Source organism: Lissotriton helveticus, chromosome 5_2, assembly GCF_964261635.1.
Source record: "Lissotriton helveticus chromosome 5_2, aLisHel1.1, whole genome shotgun sequence".
NCBI lineage: Eukaryota > Metazoa > Chordata > Amphibia > Caudata > Salamandridae > Lissotriton > Lissotriton helveticus.
The window spans coordinates 7,156,619-7,172,817 of NC_136066.1; the positions used below are offsets into that span (position 1 = coordinate 7,156,619).

Below are 16,199 nucleotides of genomic sequence, written 5' to 3' on the forward strand. Positions count from 1 at the left end.
CAGATCCACTTTGTGGTTCCAAAAATCAGACTCGCCCTCATGAAAGGCCGGTCTCACTCCTATCTTGGGCCGACTCTATGGAATTCCCTGCCTGCCTCCTTGAGAGATGAGACCTCTCTTCTTGCTTTCCCTAAAGGTTTAAAGACCTGGTTGTTTTAATCAAGCTCTCTATATTTTCCCTCTTTCTCTCCCTCGCCTGGTGCCAGGAAACCACTCGGGGTAGGTGTGCGCTTTACAAATTTTGGAATAAATTATCACAAAACTCCATAAGGCGGTTTCCTCACCCACTCTGACTAAATATGGTTAGTTTGGTGCTGCAGGAAGCAGGGATTGATATTTTTGTATTTAGTGTTCTTTGAGCCAGAAGTGCCACGTCTTCCAAGGACTTTCTTTTGGTGAGCAATAGGAATACATCTTAAAATCAGCTGAGCGGTCATAAGACTCCACTTTTAAGAATGTCTACTTTAAACCAGTGTCACAGGTGGCTTCACTGGTGATTAGTGAGCTGTAGAAGAGCATGAAGCAGATCTTCTGGGGTGACATAGAATTGAAAACGTTCCTAGCAATAGTGCAGAAAAGTTCCAATTCTATTAAGGACAGAGACGGGGATTATCCCAACCAATATCCTTTGAGGAGATTCACCGAAATTGCGAAGAATGCTCAAAGGTAAGTTGGGTATAAGTATATGTTTTGCATACACTTGCAAAGTACTATGTGATGAGCTGGTTGAATAAATAACTGAATAATATGCACGAGTGATGTATCCAGACAGTGTGAAATAACTGGACAAGTATATGATGATGATATCTAACTGTTGCTTTAGTCGTGTAGTTTCAGAAGAAAAGCAGTGATAAGAAAGAGGAGAGAATCTTATAGATATCCCCCACACAAAGAAAGAGGACAACGGGTGGTGGATTGATAGTACATACCATGGACACCGCTATTGTCCGTTGTAGTCAACTGCTGACATATCATGTTTATGTACTCATGAAAGCTGTAGCACTTATTGGCTTCTGTAAGAAAAGAGTAAGAAAGTAGAGCATAATCCTTGCATCTGTGTCCTTAATAGCATTGAAACTTTCCTTCACAACTGCGAGGACATGGTTCAGTCTCCAGGATTGTTGCCTGTGACATCACTTCCTGTAGTGCCAAAGGATCAGGTCAAATACCACAAAGTCACTTCCTGTGGTGTAATGAATTATTCTAATTGGTACAAGGGTTAGCACCTGTCACAATTTAAGATTCTACAAGGGCTTATACACAATACTTGAATTGAGCTTTATATAAAATTGCCTGTAGTCTTTTTAACAGGGCTTTTCTATCTTTGTTTATCTTATCATTCAAAGATCATTAAGGCAGCGCTAAAGCACTTTTTAAAGTACTTTTATTTTAATTTACTGTTTTAAGTATATACCATGCATGCCAATAGATCCGATTCACGCAGCAAACTGCAGATTTTTGAAGGAGAACGTATGTTTATTTTAGCTGTCTTCCGCCTGCAAATGCTTCTTCTTCAATAGACGTCAATGGGGACATGCATTCTTCCAGTTACTATTTTATAATCTCCAACTTCCCTCTTCTAAAATGTTGGTATGTCTGATATAGTAAGGGGAAACTAACACCGGATTTAGGTGATTTTGCTGATCTTATACCAGGGCATACCTGCCAACTCACACGGTGCTGCAGAGCGACACAGGATATCGGCTCCCATCACCCGGTCGTGCGCCAATATCACACGGTGGCAACGAGCTGAAACCCACAGTAAAGAGTGGTTTGCCCACTCTTTTGCTGACGTCCATTAAGGAGTGTGAAAACACCCCAGGGCATGACACCAGCCTCAGCAGGCTTTTTTTTTTTGGGGGGGGTCTAAGGGGCAGGGTGGGTTCAAAAGTGCCTCCTATCTACTTTTCAGCACGAGGCCTGTTCATCAAGTTGGCAGGTATGAGACGGGGTATTAACATACGGGTATATCAGTTAAACAAATAGCCAGGTGGCAACCCTAAAAGGCAGAACTCATCTGTAAGGATTTTGAATTTTGTGAACGAAGGTTCACTGAGCCTGCTGAACCGGTGTGCACAAGGGCCTGGGCACGTTTGTGCACGTGCTTCCTGGGGCCTGGTGCGTTTGTGCACGTGTGCTTCCTGGGGTCTGGGCACGTTTGTGCACGTGCTTCCTGGGTCCTGGCACGTTTGTGCACGTGCTTCCTGGGGCCTGGGCACGTTTGTGCACGTGCTTCCTGGGGCCTGGCACGCTTGTGCACGTGTGCTTCCTGGGGCCTGGGCACGTTTGTGCACGTGCTTCCTGGGGCCTGGCACGCTTGTGCACGTGTGCCTCCTGGGGCCTGGGCACGTGCTTCCTGGGGCCTGGCACGTGTGTGCATGTGCTTCCTGGGGCCGGTGCACGTGTTTCCTGGGGCCTGGCACGTGTGTGCACGTGTTTCCTGGGGCCTGGCACGTGTGTGCACGTGTTTCCTGGGGCCTGGGCACGTTTGTACACGTGTTTCCTGGGGCCTGGCACGTGTGTGCACGTGTTTCCTGGGGCCTGGGCACGTTTGTGCACGTGTTTCCTGGGGCCTGGGCACGTTTGTGCACGTGTTTCCTGGGGCCTGGCACGTGTGTGCACGTGTTTCCTGGGGCCTGGCACGTGTGTGCACGTGTTTCCTGGGGCCTGGCACGTGTGTGCCCGTGCTTCCTTGGGCCTGGCACGTGTGTGCACGTGCTTCCTGGGGCCTGGCACGTGTGTGCACGTGCTTCCTGGGGCCTGGCACGTGTGTGCACGTGCTTCCTGGGGCCTGGCACGTGTGTGCCCGTGCTTCCTTGGGCCTGGCACGTGTGTGCACGTGCTTCCTGGGGCCTGGCACGTGTGTGCACGTGCTTCCTGGGGCCTGGCACGTGTGTGCACCTGCTTCCTGGGGCCTGGCACGTGTGTGCACGTGCTTCCTTGGGCCTGACACGTGTGTGCACGTGTTTCCTTGGGCCTGACACGTGTGTGCACGTGTTTCCTTGGGCCTGGGCACGTGTGTGCACGTGTTTCCTGGGGCCTGTGCTTCCTGGGGCCTGGGCACGTTGCACGTGTGCCCTTTTGATCCCTTCAAGATGGCCGCGGGACGAGCCGCATCCAGTTGTCTCTTTTTTATGTCTATGGCAGAGACACGTTGTGTGACGCACGCTTCCCTCCCGTTTTGACGGCGGCGGCGGCAGTTGTGCGGCGTCGTTGCTTAGAAACAACCAATCAAGAGCGGCGCTGCCGGAGCGCGGGAGCGGGCGCGGAAGCGAGGCTTGGAACGCTCCCGGTGCCAGGCTGGAGTCTCCCGGGGAGAAGGAGGGAAGCGGCGACGGCCGGGGCTCCGGGCCCAGGGCGGGCCGGGGGCTCCCACGGAGGTGCGGGAAGGGAAGGGCGGGGCGGTGGGGAGCTCCAGGGGCGAGCCCGGCCGGAGACGCGCGGAGAACCGGCCCCTGAGGGCCCGGGGGGAGGGGGGCTCTCAAGGGGGCGTGGCCAATGCCATGAAGGGCGTGGCTTAAAACACCTCAGCTCAAACTCTGTGCTCAGCAGAGTCTGACCCAGACTTGTGCTTTTCTGTTTCTGTCGTTGCACCCAGATATATGATACAACAACAACCAGCTTCACACCTACAACAAGCCAGGACTATTGGCTTTGCCAATGGTTGTTAGCTGCATAAGATAAATAAGCAGCACCTATGGCTTGTTGTATGGAGAAGTGTGGCTCACTGGTTAGAGGCGGCAGACCCGTAAGCAGAGAACGGCCTGGGACCAGGGTTCGATTCCCGACGCGGCAGGGTCGTGGACCAGGGTCAGCGGACTCGATAATTCTCGCCTCAGTGCCTACTCTAGTCAGAAACCACAATCGGCAACTCTGGGCATCAGCTTGCCTCATCTTCACAACGGCCCCCCAGACCGCCGGGGATGCTTGGTCGCACCTTAGAGATACCTATCAGGGACCATCTCTCAGGGTGAGCCAGGATGGGTTCCCCAGCGGTCGAAGCGTGGAGATACTCCTCCGGGAGTCGATTCCTAGCGCTATATAAACCTGCAATTAAATTAAATTAAATTAAATTATATAATATTGAAAAAGCTTCCACTTGAAGCCCTGGTGACACCACGACAATGTTGCTGCTCCTGAGTTTCAAAAAGAGAAGGGAAATCCAGAGAGAAAATGACTCTTTAAAGGATTTCCCTTCCCCCTATAACGCTCACCCGGCATGACGTCATGACGTAACTTCTCCACTAGTGAGAAGTGAGCAGTGTGAGCAGCGCACATCCATGGGCAGGCGCGGTGCGTCCATTGGGGCGTTGGGGCGTAGCCCCACTAAGCAACATGGACGCACGCACACTGAGCAGGCAAAATACAATTGTATTTGCCAATGCTCCTTACCTTGACCTTCAGTCCTTCCTCACCTGCCGCTGAAGCCAGGGGGTGGGGTGGCGCCGGCTGGGCTGCGGTATCTTGTTTGAGTGGCACAGGGCTATGACCAGCCTGAGCATGCGCTGATCACAGGCTTCCCTAGTTACAAGGGACCCAAGGGTGCAGCTTCATGCCGCCAGGGCAGCGACAGCCCCCGGGTCTAAATGGGCAATCTGGGCGAATACTAACTGAGCCCCCCTAGCCAATCCTGGCGCTGCATGCAGCGCCAGGATTGGCTGGCCCACCGGTGCAACATCCATTATTGGGTGTCGCGTGTGGGTAGTAGCACGCACTACAGTATGGCCAATCACTGTATGACTTCAGTGATTGGCCATACTGTAGTGATTGGCCATGGCTGTGTGTGTGGTGACATCCCAGGCCCGCCGCAGCTCACGTCACAGGCGCACACAGGCACACTAGACCTCGTACTGGAGCACGTCGCCGTGTTGTAGTGAGTTTAGTGACTGCTGGTCACACGTTCATGCACTCACCCGCAGCAACCTTCACAGCAGCAAAAGCCGCTCTGGAAGTACCAGCAGATCAGGGAAGACCCTCCGACATGCGAAAAACGGTAGCCCCGTCCCCATCTGCAAGCTCCGCCGCTGCCGAAGTTCCCGGTGAGTGGCTTTTCAAAGCTGGGTCTGCTTCTTGCTCAGCCATTGCTGCTGCTTCCCTGGTCTTTGGTCCTTTTGTAATTTTTTTTTTTATGCGGACACTCGGTGTTTGACCTTCCTTGCCCAGGACCCTCGATGTGCCTTTGTGCATGACTCGGGTTGTTACTGCAATATGCGGGACCCCTCTAGATTCTTCTCTTTAAAAAGGATGCCGTTTATGCAGAAAAAGCCTTTTTACATCCGGGTTGTAGCTTCTAGGGCGGAATATTTCCAGTTCTGCTAAAAAACAATCTCTAGAATAATTGCACTTGTGAGCTTTCATTGCTGCTGCCTGGGCTGTATCTACTCTGCATGTGATGGAAGCTTGCATTGTACCTTCTCTGTAAGGGAAGCCTGCATTGCTGCTGCCTATGCTCCATGCGTGAGAGAAGCTTGCCCTTGTGTTGTACCTGCTTGATATATGTGAGAGATGCTTGTGCAGATGTTGCTTATGTTGTACCTTCTCTGTGAGGGAAGATTGTGCTGCTTGTGTTTACCTGCTCGATATGTGAAGGAAGCTTGTATTGTTGCAGCCTGTGCTGTATTTGCTCTGCGTGTTAGGGAAGCCTGTGTTGCTGCAGCCTCTGCTCTACCTGCTCTGTGAGGGAAGCTTGCGCTGCTACTGCCTGTGCTGCATCTCCTCTGCTTGTGAGGGAAGCTTGCATTGCACCTTAGCTGTAAAGTAAGCTTGCATTGTTGCAACTTGTGCTCTACCTGCTTTGTGTGGGAAGTGTGCTCTGCTGCTGCTTGTGTTGTATATTCTCTGAGGGAAGCTTGCACTGGTGCTGTTTTTGGAACCTTGCATTGCTGCTTGTGTTAGACCTGCCCTCTGTGTGAGGGAAGCTGGTGCTGCTTCCTTTTACATGCTCTTTGAATGTGAGGGGAGATCGATCTGCTGCTGATTTTGCAAGACTCAGTCCAAAAGAAAGACACTGGTGCACTGCTCTAGGAGTCAAAATTACTAACATTGGCCGTTCAAGGAATGATCTGTTTTGTCCACATGAGACCTGGCTAAATGTTTCTTCCCAGCACCTGAGTGGATGGATTCCTTGTCCCAGGTCTGCTTAACTTTTCATGTGTTACATGGGCTACAGCTTCTTGGAGCCCACTGTGTCCCATGTGCGTTGAAGGAAGAAGAATCTTCAGTTCTGACAGAGTAAAGTGCTGGGCGTGAGAATCTATAGTGAAGTAAAGCGCAGCAGAGCTGGAGTACCACTGTGGTCCAGAGATATGGTCTAGGTATTGCGACAGCCAGACCCAAATCCCACACCTAAAATCGATCTTTATTCTGTGAATACTACTTGAATTCAAAGTGTTTGCAACAAGCTCGGGGTCCCTTCCCACAAACACACATGTACCCCCCTTACTTCTCTATCATACCCCGACACAAAATCACCACACAAGTACCTAGAAGGATACCTACAACTTGCATACAACAGAATCATAACTACCACTGCAGCCAATTTTCAAACCTGCCAATGTTACTCAAGACGCCCTCTGTCCAAATCAGATTGTGCTACTCTGCTAAATGACAGGCTTCTGCCCCCCCCCCCCAACGTCCCCTTGTTTATTGCCCTGTTCAAACAGCCTGGGTGTCTTTCACTTCTAACATAAGCCAGCACACAGCTCCACCACTTGGAAATCTCAATGTTGTTCCTTCCTGTCCTTAAGTTGAATGGCAGACACTCTTTTCAGAACCAAAGCCAGAGCAACGGCACTCTGTGCTGTACCACCCCCAACTTTGTGCCCACCAGTTCAGTCTTCTTCACTCTGCCCCATTTGCCCATTTGAGGTAGTTTGTGCGTCTTCACATGTCCATGCCATGAATTATCGGCCACACGCCATTGTCCGGTCTGTGCAGCTCTTCAGTAATCTGTTCACTCTGGACTATGGGATTCGATGCGGATGATACAAAGCTATTTATGGGGCTGTTTACCCCCAAAACCGCTCATCAGATGCCCAGTGTTATTCTCAAGCGGATTATGGAATCCTTCATGCCCAGCAAATCAGCAAGAAATACTGCAGCTGCTTTCAGTTGCTGATTCCTTACTAAGGATACTTCCACCTACTTGGAACAGTAATCCACTCTCCGCACTCGTGCATCGTCCAAAGCGGAAATGGTACATTTACGCCAAAGGCTACCTTTTCCCACATAGGGGCATAGCCGTGAACAGCACCCCGCCTCGGTCTCCATGCCCAAGCTCACACGCTGCACAGTTCTTGCCTCGAGACTCAGCCGGACAGCCTTTACCCACCCAAGATACCAACACGTCAGTCTCAATCACACCCGGGTCGTTTGTGAGCAAAAGGACAGCCCAGCTCAGGTGCCAGCTCGTCGCTTTAAGGAGTTTACCATGTGAGAATACGAGTTTTGATTACCGGAGAAGTATCGCAGCCCCTTTCCTCGATGGAATTCAAGCATTGTGCCCTGAAAGCAGGTCAAGAGGCGCTGGATTGGCATTACAGGTTAACAAACCAATTGTAATCCCACCTCAAACTAGCAAAGGGGGTCGCTCATTCAGCTAGTAGTTCAAGAGGTCTAGGAAATAGCTTGTTAGAGGGCGACTGTCGAGAGGGAAGAAGAGTGACAAATAGGAGTTGTTGCCACTTTAAGTCAAATCCTAGTGATGTCAACTTAACAACAGCAATGTACCTGCGAAAATCGCTTATCGAAACCTATGTGCCCATAAAAAGACAGTTTTACAGGTTAAATTGGGAGTTAATGCTATCTGCCATTACTGATCAACATGGTAAGCACTTTTGGCGGCTAGTGAATTCCATAACTCTTTCATCACTCTCTAGAGGCCCAGATAAGTCAGAAAGATTGGTATATTGTATACATTCACTATATAGTGGCGGAGACTCTGAAAATGTGGCTGTGCCCTAAGCCAGCTAAGAAGTGGAGGTGGAAGTGATCACAAGTACTCAGATAGCGGTAATGCTATGTGAAATGATCAGTAATATGTAAGCCTCTAGGGCTGGTGGCCAGATGGGCGACCATCTGATATTTAAGAAGGATCCTATGAAATGGGGATTAGCGTTGAGTGCGTTCTACCGGTGGGTAACGCTAATGGGCGTCTTCCCAGACTCCTAGAAGGGAGCCATAGTAAAGCTCGTTCATTAAAAAGGTCAACTGGATCAGCCTGCTGACTATCGCTTGATCTCTCTCCTCGATATCCCTTCTTAACTTTATGCTCAAACATTATTAAACACACTGCTCGGGCTTTTGATTTCGGGCAAATCCCGGTGGAGCAAGGAGGCTTCGGGCCAAAGCATTCTACAGTGGACTCTGTTTCACGGTGTAGGGAGCTGCGCTGCAGTCGATAGTTGACCTTCACTGCTGCTTCGTTGACTTCTGAGCAGCATTTTACAGGGTAGACATAGGTACGCTTTGTTGAAAACTCCCAACAAAGGGATATTTCTGGAGCACTGTTAAGTCTATTGAAGAAATTGCATGGTGACCATTGGGTCTAGGTTGATCTGGATGGACAAGGAAGCCTGCCGAGGAGAATCCTGTCTGAGCATGGCTTACGGCAGGGGTGCGTTTTAGCACCCCTACCAAAAACTTGATATGGCTTGACGAAAGACCCCTGACGGGGTCTCTAGGTGCTGCTGTTTAGTCTGTTCTTTGCGGACCTCCCCCATAAATTATGTGATACACACAGTTACTCTCTAAAGATTGGGGCAAGCATACCAGCTGCCTTCTGTACCTGAGGGATCTGGTAGTGATAAATCCAACGCCTAGGGGGCTCTAAAGAGAATTAAATGCCTGAACACCTGTTGTCTTGAAAACAAACTGCTGATAAATGTTGAGCAAATAAAAACTTAGTGTTTCACTAAAAAATGTAATTGTGCTTGGTTCTTAGGAAATGTGAGGTTGGAGCAGGTTAGGGCATGTAAGTATCTGTGTGTGGTCCGAGGTGGGGTAAACGTGGCCTTTCGGAGACTCGTGCAATCAACCAAAGTGAACGGCTTGAAGTTCATCCGCAAATCTGATAGCCATACCTTTGAGCCTTTAAGTAAAGTGATACCAGGCAAACTAATACCCCGGGCTCTGGATGGCGCAGAGATGCGGCCAAGGGATTGGCGGGTTGCTTAGGAAGACTTGGAGGGTAATTTGTTGAAAGTGTTTCTTGATTTACTGAAAAATGCTATGATACAAGCCGTTAGATGGGGAGTTCGTTGGTGGATGCCAGAGCTTTTACTTTTCCATTAAAAATGGAGTTTGGCGTTTCTGGCGACAAACTGTCGGCGCTAATATCACCCGAGTTGTTGGCAACCTTTCCCTCTAGGAGGAGCCCTGTGAGACAAATGTTGAAGCGCTTGGAAGTTCCTGACTTAGGCCCTGAGGGAGTGAGAGTAGCTCAAGTTAATGATAAAAAAAGCACCTCAGACAATGTGCTATTGAAACCAGCTGGAAAGAGAACTGCCAGTATCTCACATTTGAGAGCTTTCTTATCCCATTTTTAGCATCGCAGAGGAGTATGGATTTCTAGCCATACCTATATTCAATACCAGACAAACCCGCACAGAACGAAATTCTGCGGCTGAGGGTGGGCATCGACCTGGGTTGGCGAATAGAGGGATTAAAAACACAGGTAGGTGAGTGCCCTGGCCACTGCCCCTTGTAAGTGGCCGTGTCAATATTCAGTGATCCATCTATTGACGGATTGTGCACTCCTTGTCGAGGAAAGCATGACAATTCTCTGGCCTATATTAAAAAAGTACGCGATACAGTGAGAAAAATTAGCTTAAAATTGTTATGTGGCCTTGGATACCAGGATCCAGCCATTGCCACTGGTCTACAACTGCAGACAGTGATAACATCCCAGGGTAGACTTCACCCCTCTCGGTGCTCGAAGGCACAAGGTTGTCAAACCCATAGATGAGTCTGGATCACTTACACAGCATCATTGGTTCCGTCGCATCACGTTACAGCAGGTCCCCACCGGACACATGTAAAGAGCATTCGTCAACTGTCCCCCATTTCCTGTCTCTGATATTCCCACTACTAACTACATCTCTGGCAGTTATGAAAAGGGTCAAGACCATAGTGTACTTGCTGGGAACACACGCGGGTTGGAAATTCAACCCCTACATGTCTGCCAGCCGATAGGGTTTGTGGAGAGCAGTGTATCCTGCCCCCTTTGTTGTCACCGAAAGAACCAAAGGCTGGAAGTCAGTTTTAATCCACGGTTTGACCCGTTGTGCAGTCTGTTGTGCTCCTCACACGTGGCTCGCACCTCACCCTCGTCTCCAGTGTAACGAAGGAACGTGCTGATGAAATGCAGAGATGTTTCTTTGAGACGCCCTAATGGAGCCCTAGGTGGCCAGACACTCGCGTTGATCTGACCTGCTTACAACATTCCTTAACAATACAACGCTGGACACACAATTCCTTACTACACACAACACGCCCTTTGGTGCATCCCAGGTAGTTGTCTTGTGCAAGTGGTGTGAGCAGGCAGCTCCTAGATGCTTACGGCTGGTAGTAAGGCACTGGAAGGAGAGGGCGCCCTGAGCTCGCCTCTCAGCCACACCCGTGGGGTGAGCCCTGCTGTGTTTCAGCATGTCCCCAGCTTGGATCACAGACATGATTTGCACAAACCCACGCTTGGAAAGAGGTCACGCTTTAGCTTCACGCCCTTCATTAAGTCAGCCGGTTGTTTCAACTTGCTTCGTGGCTGAGCCACGTGTGGACAGCACAACCTGGTGTTCATTCAAAGGGGCGTCCTGGTTCTTCTCTCAGCTGGGGGGCTCCTCTGGTTCATGACAGCATTCCCAGTGCCCTTGGCAGCCAAGACCCTCTAACCCAGGGGTCTCCTGGGGTACCACCTTCCAGGGCCAGAACCGTTCTCCAACCGCCTCTCCTGTACATATAGCCACCCCAGGGCTTCCTGAGAATTGTTGTCCACCCACCTCCAAGGCATTATAGTAGCCCCCTCCCCCGGTATTCCTGAGGATAGTTTCCCACCCACTTCTCCCCGGGATTATAGTGCCCCCACCTTACTCAGCACTGTTCTCCACCCACCTCTCCTAGACATTACAGTAGCCTCCCATGCCCCCTTCCCAAGTCTCCATGAAGACTGTTACCCACCCACCTCCAAGGCATTATAGGAGCCCCCCCCAGGTCTTCCCGAGGTCTGTTGCCCACCACCTCTCCTAAGCATTGTAGTACCCCAGTACCCCCTCCCGGTCTTCCTGAGGTCTGTTCTCCACCCACCTGCTCTAGGGATTATAGTAGCCCTCCCCCAAGGTTCCTGAGGACATTTATCCACCCACCTGTCCTAGACATTTTGGCCCCCCCAGTCTTCCTGAGGTCTGTTCTCCACCCGCCTCTCCTAAGCATTAACCGACCCCCGGGTAATCCTAAGGACTGGTTGCCCTCTATCCTGCTCCTGACTCAATCATCTTAGCTGCTCATTCATTCATTCATTCTGTTTGTTTCACTCTAGGGCGTCTGTCGGACCGCAGAAGACTTGTCATTCAAGCTTCAAGTCGCCGGTAAGTCTTGTCTGTGGTGCCTTTGTATCTATTGTCTTGACATCCGGGGATTTTGAAAACCACACTGTATGCCCAGCGCGGCAGCCCCCTCCGTATGCCCAGGGCGGCAGCCCCCTCCGTATGCCCAGGGCGTCAGCCCCCACCATACGCCCAGGGCAGCAGCCCCCTCCGTATGCCCAGGGCGGCAGCCCCCTCCGTATGCCCAGGGCGGCAGCCCCCTCCGTATGCCCAGGGCGGCAGCCCCCAACGTATGCCCAGGGCTGCCCCACCGTCTGCTCAGGGCACCCGCCCCTCTGCCCTCTTTCCTGGATAGCACCAAATACGTCAGTGCACTTCATTTAGAATCGTTGTATGTAGATATCATGTGGTATCAAAAACAGGCCTGGATTTGGCCCTCCTGGGCCTACTTTGGACACCCCTGGTTCAGTGTTTCCTTATTGTCCCGTCTGTTACTGTCCCTCCAGAGCTGCGCTCCTCCTGTCCCTCCGGCGCTGAGGTGTGACTCTTGCCCCAGTGGCCCTTGCGTCAGAGCTGGTCCTGGGTGAGGTGTGACTCTTGCCCCAGTGGCCCTTGCGTCAGAGCTGGTCCTGGGTCATGTGTGACTCTTGCCCCAGTGGCCCTTGCGTCAGAGCTGGTCCTGGGTGAGGCGTGACTCTTGCCCCAGTGGCCCTTGCGTCAGAGCTGGTCCTGGATGAGGTGTGACTCTTGCCCCAGTGGCCCTTGCGTCAGAGCTGGTCTCGGGTGAGCCGTTACTCTTGCCCCAGTGGCCCTTGCGTCAGAGCTGGTCCTGGGTGAGGTGCGACTCTTGCCCCAGTGGCCCTTGCGTCAGAGCTGGTCCTGGGTCATGTGTGACTCTTGCCCCAGTGGCCCTTGCGTCAGAGCTGGTCCTGGGTCATGTGTGACTCTTGCCCCAGTGGCCCTTGCGTCAGAGCTGGTCCTGGGTGAGGTGTGACTCTTGCCCCAGTGACCCTTGCGTCAGAGCTGGTCTTGGGTGAGCCGTGACTCTTGCTCTAGTGGCCCTTGCGTCAGAGCTGGTCCTGGGTGAGGTGTGACTCTTGCCCCAGTGGCCCTGCAGCAGAGCTGGTCCTGGGTGAGGTGTGACTCTTGCCCCAGTGGCCCTTGCGTCAAAGCTGGTCCTGGGTGAGGTGTGACTCTTGCCCCAGTGGCCCTTGCGTCAGAGCTGGTCCTGGGTGAGGTGTGACTCTTGCCCCAGTGGCCCTTGCGTCAGAGCTGGTCCTGGGTGAGGTGTGACTCTTGCCCCGGTGGCCCCTGCAGCAGAGCTGGTCCTGGGTGAGGTGTGACTCTTGCCCCAGTGACCCTTGCGTCAGAGCTGGTCTTGGGTGAGCCGTGACTCTTGCTCCAGTGGCCCTTGCGTCAGAGCTGGTCTTGGGTGAGCCGTGACTCTTGCCCCAGTGGCCCTTGCGTCAGAGCTGGTCCTGGGTGAGCCGTGACTCTTGCTCCAGTGACCCCTTGCGTCAGAGCTGGTCTTGGGTGAGCCGTGACTCTTGCTCCAGTGGCCCTTGCGTCAGAGCTGGTCCTGGGTGAGGTGTGACTCTTGCCCCAGTGGCCCTTGCAGCAGAGCTGGTCTTGGGTGAGGTGTGACTCTTGCTCCAGTGGCCCTTGCAGCAGAGCTGGTCTTGGGTGAGGTGTGACTCTTGCTCCAGTGGCCCCTTGCGTCAGAGCTGGTCTTGGGTGAGGTGTGACTCTTGCTCCAGTGGCCCCTGCAGCAGAGCTGGTCCTGGGTGAGGTGTGACTCTTGCCCCAGTGGCCCTTGCGTCAGAGCTGGTCCTGGGTGAGGTGTGACTCTTGCCCCAGTGGCCCTTGCGTCAGAGCTGGTCTTGGGTGAGGTGTGACTCTTGCCCCAGTGGCCCCTTGCGTCAGAGCTGGTCTTGGGTGAGGTGTGACTCTTGCCCCAGTGGCCCTTGCGTCAGAGCTGGTCTTGGGTGAGGTGTGACTCTTGCCCCAATGGCCCCTTGCGTCAGAGCTGGTCCTGGGTGAGGTGTGACTCTTGCCCCAGTGGCCCCTGCGCCAGAGCTGGTCTTGGGTGAGGTGTGACTCTTGCCCCAGTGGCCCTTGCGTCAGAGCTGGTCTTGGGTGTGACTCTTGCCCCAGTGGCCCTTGCGTCACAGCTGGTCCTGGGTGAGGTGTGACTCTTGCCCCAGTGGCCCTTGCGTCAGAGCTGGTCCTGGGTGAGGTGTGACTCTTGCCCCAGTGGCCCTTGCAGCAGAGCTGGTCTTGGCTTGAGGTGTGACTCTTGCTCCAGGGGCCCTTGCGTCAGAGCTGGTCTTGGGTGAGGTGCGACTCTTGCCCCAGTGGCCCTTGCGTCAGAGCTGGTCTTGGCTTGAGGTGTGACTCTTGCTCCAGGGGCCCTTGCGTCAGAGCTGGTCTTGGGTGAGGTGCGACTCTTGCTCCAGTGGCCCTTGCGTCAGAGCTGGTCCTGGGTCATGTGTGACTCTTGCCCCAGTGGCCCTTGCGTCAGAGCTGGTCCTGGGTGAGGTGCGACTCTTGCCCCAGTGGCCCTTGCGTCAGAGCTGGTCCTGGGTGAGGTGTGACTCTTGCCCCAGTGGCCCTTGCGTCAGAGCTGGTCCTGGGTGAGGTGTGACTCTTGCCCCAGTGGCCCTTGCGTCAGAGCTGGTCCTGGGTGAGGTGTGACTCTTGCCCCAGTGGCCCTTGCGTCAGAGCTGGTCCTGGGTGAGGTGTGACTCTTGCCCCAGTGGCCCTTGCGTCAGAGCTGGTCCTGGGTGAGGTGTGACTCTTGCCCCAGTGGCCCCTGCAGCAGAGCTGGTCCTGGGTGAGGTGTGACTCTTGCCCCAGTGGCCCCTGCAGCAGAGCTGGTCCTGGGTGAGGTGTGACTCTTGCCCCAGTGGCCCCTGCAGCAGAGCTGGTCTTGGGTGAGCCGTGACTCTTGCCCCAGTGGCCCTTGCGTCAGAGCTGGTCCTGGGTCATGTGTGACTCTTGCCCCAGTGGCCCCTGCGGCAGAGCTGGTCCTGGGTCATGTGTGACTCTTGCCCCAGTGGCCCTTGCGTCAGAGCTGGTCCTGGGTGAGGTGTGACTCTTGCCCCAGTGGCCCCTGCAGCAGAGCTGGTCCTGGGTGAGGTGTGACTCTTGCCCCAGTGGCCCTTGCGTCAGAGCTGGTCCTGGGTCATGTGTGACTCTTGCCCCAGTGGCCCTTGCGTCAGAGCTGGTCCTGGGTCATGTGTGACTCTTGCCCCAGTGGCCCTTGCGTCAGAGCTGGTCTTGGGTGAGGTGTGACTCTTGCCCCAGTGGCTCCTGCAGCAGAGCTGGTCTTGGGTGAGGTGTGACTCTTGCCCCAGTGGCCCCTGCAGCAGAGCTGGTCCTGGGTGAGGTGTGACTCTTGCCCCAGTGACCCCAGCGGCAGAGCTGGTCCTGGGTCATGTGTGACTCTTGCCCCAGTGGCCCTTGCGTCAGAGCTGGTCCTGGGTGAGGTGTGACTCTTGCCCCAGTGGCCCTTGCGTCAGAGCTGGTCCTGGGTGAGGTGTGACTCTTGCCCCAGTGGCTCCTGCAGCAGAGCTGGTCTTGGGTGAGGTGTGACTCTTGCCCCAGTGGCCCCTGCAGCAGAGCTGGTCCTGGGTGAGGTGTGACTCTTGCCCCAGTGGCCCTTGCGTCAGAGCTGGTCCTGGGTGAGGTGTGACTCTTGCCCCAGTGGCCCCTTGCGTCAGAGCTGGTCTTGGGTGAGGTGTGACTCTTGCCCCAGTGGCCCCTTGCAGCAGAGCTGGTCTTGGGTGAGGTGTGACTCTTGCCCCAGTGTCCCTTGCGTCAGAGCTGGTCCTGGGTCATGTGTGACTCTTGCCCCAGTGGCCCTTGCAGCAGAGCTGGTCCTGGGTGAGGTGTGACTCTTGCCCCAGTGGCCCTTGCGTCAGAGCTGGTCCTGGGTGTGGTGTGACTCTTGCCCCAGTGGCCCTTGCGTCAGAGCTGGTCCTGGGTGAGCCGTGACTCTTGCCCCAGTGGCCCTTGCAGCAGAGCTGGTCCTGGGTCATGTGTGACTCTTGCCCCAGTGGCCCTTGCGTCAGAGCTGGTCCTGTGTGAGGTGTGACTCTTGCCCCAGTGGCCCCTGCAGCAGAGCTGGTCCTGGGTGAGGTGTGACTCTTGCCCCAGTGGCCCTTGCGTCAGAGCTGGTCTTGGGTGAGGTGTGACTCTTGCCCCAGTGGCCCCTGCAGCAGAGCTGGTCCTGGGTGAGGTGTGACTCTTGCCCCAGTGGCCCTTGCGTCAGAGCTGGTCTTGGGTGAGCTGTGACTCTTGCCCCAGTGGCCCCTGCAGCAGAGCTGGTCCTGGGTGAGGTGTGACTCTTGCCCCAGTGGCTCCTGCAGCAGAGCTGGTCTTGGGTGAGGTGTGACTCTTGCCCCAGTGGCCCCTGCAGCAGAGCTGGTCCTGGGTGAGGTGTGACTCTTGCCCCAGTGGCCCTTGCGTCAGAGCTGGTCCTGTGTGAGGTGTGACTCTTGCCCCAGTGGCCCCTGCAGCAGAGCTGGTCCTGGGTGACGTGTGACTCTTGCCCCAGTGGCCCCTGCAGCAGAGCTGGTCCTGGGTCAGGTGTGACTCTTGCCCCAGTGGCTCCTGCAGCAGAGCTGGTCTTGGGTGAGGTGTGACTCTTGCCCCAGTGGC

At 54.1% G+C, this 16,199-nt stretch overlaps 1 protein-coding gene across 1 annotated transcript in view; it reads left to right on the forward strand.

The window, feature by feature from the left end:
- Positions 1-3,250: 3,250 nt before the first annotated feature.
- The window catches only part of SWI5 (SWI5 homologous recombination repair protein), a 46,250-nt gene continuing 33,301 nt past the window's right edge, over positions 3,251-16,199 (forward strand). Inside the window, exons 1-2 of the mRNA XM_078646643.1 lie at positions 3,251-3,380; positions 11,531-11,579. The gene's annotated coding sequence lies outside the window, so the exon portion shown is untranslated. The remainder of the gene's footprint in view (positions 3,381-11,530; positions 11,580-16,199) is intronic.